The sequence below is a fragment of the Prionailurus bengalensis genome, chromosome D3, assembly GCF_016509475.1.
Source record: "Prionailurus bengalensis isolate Pbe53 chromosome D3, Fcat_Pben_1.1_paternal_pri, whole genome shotgun sequence".
NCBI lineage: Eukaryota > Metazoa > Chordata > Mammalia > Carnivora > Felidae > Prionailurus > Prionailurus bengalensis.
This window is the reverse complement of record NC_057356.1, coordinates 32862027-32868083: the sequence shown is the minus strand read 5'-3', so window position 1 is coordinate 32868083 and position 6057 is coordinate 32862027. Positions and strand designations below refer to the sequence as shown.

General features: G+C 49.2%; 1 long non-coding RNA gene across 1 annotated transcript; it reads left to right on the top strand.

The window, feature by feature from the left end:
- Window positions 1-4513: 4513 nt before the first annotated feature.
- Window positions 4514-5658, top strand: LOC122470549. The gene is made up of 3 exons (XR_006293934.1): window positions 4514-4525; window positions 5040-5191; window positions 5535-5658. It is a non-coding gene; the product is annotated as an uncharacterized LOC122470549 (long non-coding RNA).
- Window positions 5659-6057: the final 399 nt, after the last annotated feature.

The window sequence follows — 6057 nt, the reverse complement described above, 5'->3', positions numbered from 1 at the left end:
AAGCCAATAAAAATGCCTTACCCCTTTTCGTTTCCCTTCCATCCAGGCTGGTTATAAGATTCATGTGAATCTCTGCAAGCTTTGTGGCCAAATACATGGAGGCAGGGGGCAAAAAGGGTGAGGACCTGTGACTGTCCCATTGGTTTCCACCCCGGTGGACTTGGGAATTTTGGACTCACTGCTGCCTTAGTCAGCAATGGCATCCAGATGTGTTCTTCTTTTGGCCAGCCTATATTGTAGTTATTTTTAAAAGAAGAAATGATATATTGCTCTGTGACCCCATAATTCTTAAATGGCTCATTTGGGAGCAGAAGGGAATGTGGTAGGATGGAGAAAAGTGGGGTCAGGTGGCCTGGACTCAGGCTCACCCTCTGATTCACTCTTTGATGAGCGACGGGACAATATAAGTTCCTTGTGCAAAGGAAATCGAAGTGCAAATATTTGCTTATTCTGTTAGGTTGAATATTGAAGTTTGAATACGGTTACAATTACTGTTATTTATTGGATTTTTTGCAAAAGCTTAACGTCGGAAACAGGAGTCATAACAGCAGTGGCAGTGGCTCAACAAGCATTGGCGGAGGTGGTAGAAAGTATCCCTTTTTTGTTTCTCTTCTTGATAATACCCTCCTTGAAAAAGTTCCCTCCAGTGTATATAATTTCTAGTATGTTCTGCTGCTGCTTCTTGGAGTTCCAGTTTCATAATCACGGGTCCCACTGACCTGCGGCTCCTGTATTCGTGGGGTTTGTGAGAGTAAAGGAGGCAGGGCTGGCAGTAAACTTAAAATCTGCTAGCTTGTCCTCATTCGTAAGGAGCAGAGAAGCTGATAAAATGACAGAATATGGCAGATATTCTACCAAAGGGACTTTGAAGGTAACAGTCATGGCGATAAAGCATCCAGAAATCGTGACCAATGAAGAAAAGCGGGAAGAACCAAGAATTGTTCTGTCGGAAGTAGAAAAACAAATGGAAGGAGGCGAAGACAATAGCCACTTTTAACTATTTGAAATAGTGGGAAATAGGGGGAAAGTTTGAATTTGTCTAGAAGACGCAAGATAACAGAGTTGAGACAGGTTGGCAAAAGCTCTAGTAAGCTTCAGTGGCATCTGACGAACTTCCTAACAGTCGAAGCTACCCCATCACAGACTGGCTGCCTCAGGAGGTGGCTGCTGCCCAGAGGTGTCCACATCTACACCATCACACAGAGGAGAATTTACATCCTGAAACCTCTGTGCTGGGAAGCGTGGGTCCTAGATCTATTCATTCAGCAGCTTATCATATCAGTTGTCTATTGCTGCTTATCAAACTACATCAAACTTAGTGGTTTAAAAATAACCACCATTTTGGAGGCACTTGGGTGGCTCAGTTGGTTGAGCCTCTGACTTCGGCTCAGGTCATGTGGGTTCAAGCCCCACATTGGGCTCCCTGCTCTCAGCACAGAGCCCACTTCAGGTCCTCTGTCCCCTGCTCTCTCTGCTCCTCCCCTGCTCATGCTCTGTCTCTCAAAATAAATAAACTTAAAAAAATCACAACCATTTTCTTTGCTCACAATTCTGCGGGTCGGCAGTTTGGGCTGCATGTCGCTGGACAGACTTGCCCAGGGTCATCTTGTGGCTGCTGTTCCAGAGGGAGCAGGCACAGGCCAGAGAAAGGCCCGAGAGAGAAGCGGTTCAAGAGACAGGCAAGTGGAGAAGATAATTTCAGAATAGAGAGGATCTGAACCTCTGTAGATGGTAAGGAAAAGAAGAGTAGAAAAAAAGAAAAAAAATTCTTAGCATCGAAGCCAAAGGATAAAGGTCTGGGTGGGGGGCCTCGGGAAGCGTGGGACCAGAGGTGTGGGTGAATAAGTGAGTAGTGGCAAAGAGGAGTGGCCATCCTACGGGAAGCTGGGGAAAGATGTGGTGAGCCAACTGCACACCACATAGCCTGGCTTCCACATGAAGTAGACAAACTTATCTGTTGACAGCAGGAGGGAAGGTCGGCATCCTAAAACCCAGAGCCTGTCCACTGAGCACTGGAAACCGTGAGATACTACTTCCTCTGGATGAATGGGAGGGGAGTCCTCAGGTGGGGGTTTCTGAATCAGAGGGCACATTACTGTCCCACATCGATACAGGGCCACCTTTCATGGGAGCAGCTGTGTCTGCCCCATTTGTTAGCTCTTACAAGCTTTTCACTGCCTTTGAGCCAACAGGTGACAACCATCTTTTTTTTTCAAGTTTTTTTTTTTAATGTTTATTCATTTTTGAGAGAGAGGAAGAGCCAGAGTGTGAGCGGGGGAGGGGCAGAGAGAGAGAGAGGGAGACACAGAATCTGAAGCAGGCTCCAGGCTCCGAGCTGTCCGCACAGAGCCCAATACGGGGCTGGAACCCAGGAACCCTGAGATCATGACCTGAGCAGAAGTCAGGCACTTAACTGACTGAGCCACCCAGGCGCCCCGACAACCTTCTTAATACTATAGTGAGGAAGTCACAGCCATTGCCTGTCGTCCTTGTGAAGGACAGGGTTTGCTGTGCCCTAGAACACGAAGCATTCCTCCCCACAAAGGGTTTACGATTATTGTTGTCATTTTATCTTCAAGAAACAAAAAGCCTCATCTCAATGTATCACCTTTGGTGATACATGCATCACCTCTACTTAAATATATACTTCTATCTTATGCTCAGTCGCTGGCTATTTCAGAATAAGAGCCTTTTAAATCACACGTAGTACAATTTGCTAAGGAACTTAGGTGTGTGGGACGTCAGTGTCAGGGGAATCCAGGCGAATCTGGTACGCGTTTTTACTCCATCCCATCAGAGACAGAAACGTTACCAGTGACCGTCTCTTGTCCAGTATACAGCAGAAGAGGAAGCTGCTTTTAAAAGTAAATTTTCTTGGGGCACCTGGGTGGCTCATTCGGTTAAGTGTCCGACTTCGGCTCAGGTCATGATCTGGCGGTTTGTGAGTTCGGGCCCCGTGTCGGGCTCTGTGCCGACGGCTCGGAGCCTGCAGCCTCCTTCAAATTCTGTGTCTCCCTCTCTCTCTTCCCCTCCCCTGCTCGTACTCTGTCTCTCAAAATTAAATAAATGCTAAAAGAAAAAAATTAAGTAATTTTCTTGGGGATTCTTCCAAGTCGAATGTGCTGTGTTCCAGGGGCTTTATGAACACACTTTATGAAGCCAGAACAATTTCCCAAAAGGCAGAGTGTTGGCATAGGAGCACTCACAAATGCAGGCCACTCGGTCCCAGTCCTCGTTTCCAATGGTTTCCAGGCAGCCACGTCCCAAAACACTTTAGGAAGCTGATTGAAATGTAGCCTGGAAGGTTATGCAAACTGGGAGACCCAGAAGAGCATTGACTTACCCAGGAAAGGGGTGACAGGCAGTGCAGGACAGGAAGGGGACGGTCCCTTTGAAAGGTGACCTCTCTCAGAGTTAGAGAGAGGTCCAGAGGTGCTGGCCCTGTCCTGCCCCGGGGCTGAGCAGGAGAAGGGGGAGAGCGGAGGGGGAGGTTCTGGGGATTTTAGCAGTGAGCCTCAAAGGGTGGCCTCCAGGAGAGGAACCGATATGGCACCACTACAGTCAGAAGAGACCCAGGCTGTTCTTAGCGGAGAAAAGTCTTGAACCAACAAAACACTTCGCCACCTTGTGCCTGAGCGCTCCTGCGTGAGGATGAGAGGCCGCTTGTCTCAACTTGCCTCCCGGAGAAAAAGATGAAAAAGCAAGCCTGTGTGTGTGTGAATATATATCTGAAATTCTCCAATACTGCAGTTTTTCTTTCGCAATAGAAAATTGTAATCAGTGGCCTCAAATTCCAGCGCAAAGATACCGAAATACAGTGCTGGATCTGAACATCGTGCCCTAACTCGGAGCACAGCCACTGAGAGGCACTATCTCCTGAGCACAGAATCCATAATGCTGCCCATATTGGCTCCCGTGCACCCCCGTCCAGCCCCCGCCCTATACTTCCAGGCCTGACTTCAGCAATCACGGACGGCCAGGGCCCATAGAGCCATTGTAGCAGTGCTGGCTCCCAGACCTCTGTCCTTGTTGGTCGCTTGTCACATGAGCTCAGCGCCTGCAGGCAGAATGTGGATGAGTTTTCCTTACCTCACCTCTAGTGAAATGAATGGCTGCCTCCGGAGGGATTGTGCCCCCCAGGATAAATCTCACAGCCAGGCTGGGGAGTGGGGGTAACCCCCATATTGTGTGTGCAGCCCAGCTTCAGGGGCTGACCCTGGAAGGCAAAAAGGTCACGGAGAAGCAACATTTAAGCAAGGATTACACGTGCATATCTGAAGCCCTTTTGATTCCGGACAGCAAAGCTGGCTCCTTGCGCCTTGCTTAGGAGCCGTGCTTGGTGGGTCCCTAACAAAGCTGATGGAAGTGATCCCATCCCTCCCAGACGCACTGCTTTTGTAGGAGAGAGCAGGTCCCTCACGTGACGCACACTTCTGCCACCACCCCCACTTCCTGCTGTTCAGCACAGCCCCCGCTGAGGACCCGCGTGGAGTCCTGGCGGCCGAGAGAGAGGGCTCTTCTGATCGTATAGATCTTATTGCAGGGCTTGAACCACACTGCCTTCTGACAACGTGTGTCATGAATGAAGTGAAAATCTTTTTTCCACCCACCAAGAGCAGGTGGTTGATAGGCACAGCTTGGAATATTCAGGAATTTGCAGTAAAATGTCTTTCTCCCGCATGATCCCTTGAAAGCAGAGGCTTTGTTCAGCAGTATTTGATCCATCAGTCCATAGGTTCATCACCAGCCAAAACCAACACAGTTTTAAGGAGAAAGTCCCTCGGGTCCCATTGGTCCCTCGTGGCACCGCCGTGGGGACGTGTTGGGTGCTCCTTAGAGCTTCACATCACTACTTAATTTCCTAGAGTGACCTGAGCGAACTGAGCAGAATCAGGACTCAGTCGGGTCCCGCGGCAAGAGCGCGCACCCCTCCTCCCCGACCCAGACCCCGCCTGCTTCTCGGGGCCAGAAGCCTGAGCCCGGTGTGACGCCTCTGTTGCAGAGATACCCGCAGCCCCGGGGGCAGAAGAAGAAGAAAGTGGTCAAGTATGGCATGGGAGGCATGATCATCGTTCTGCTCATCTGCATTGTCTGGTTTCCCCTTCTCTTCATGTCCTTGATCAAATCTGTGGCGGGGGTCATCAACCAGCCCCTGGACGTCTCGGTCACAATCACCCTGGGAGGGTACCAGGTAACCGCTGTGCACCTCCCCCAGGGCTCACTCACCTGCCGGCGCCTTTCCCGATAAACAGCCACAGGATGTGGAGTTAGCTTTGGTGCTCCAGATTCCTCCCTACATTTCGGCTGGTCAGCAAAGACGTGATGTATGAGATAAGTAAAGCACCGAGGACAGTGAAAGAATCGTTTTGTTCTGGTTGGGTAATCACTTCAAAAAGAGATCTCTGAGGCCAGCTGCCCTCGGGTACCCGGGGGGGGGGGGGGGGCGATAACACGGCGGAAATATTGTTCTTCGAACCCAGGATGCAGAGACGGGCCTTGGAGGGCTAACGGCACCTTGTTTCTTTGTTTTCCAGCCTATTTTCACAATGAGTGCACAGCAAAGCCAGTTGAAAGTTATGGATCAGCCCAAGTTTAATAAATTTATGAAAGCTTTTTCTAGGGACACTGTAAGTAAATGCATGTAGTAGATCTCTGTGAAGACCTTCTCTAGACGAAAGGTGAGCTCACTGCTTGTCATTTTGTTCACTCCTCTGTCATGGCCTGTGGTGGTGGGAGGGACTTTTCAGGGGTTACCAGGGGTCCGCAGCGCATTTCAGGCCACTGGCCCCTTTGATACTCTGAGCCATTATGTCCGTATCATTGGATATGTGTTAATAAACGTAATTGTAATTCGGGACATTTTAATGTAAGCTTAACAGATGTAGGTCCTCTTTCATATTTTTAATTTTTTTTTAATTGTAGTAGATACTGACCCCTTTGATGGGTAGGTCTAATCCGAGAATCTATATCAAGGGAGTCATTCAAAATGTTGGAAAAGCTCTATGCAGGCCTTGCTTGTGCTGGCATTCTCTGCATTAGTAAAAGCTGGAAGCCACT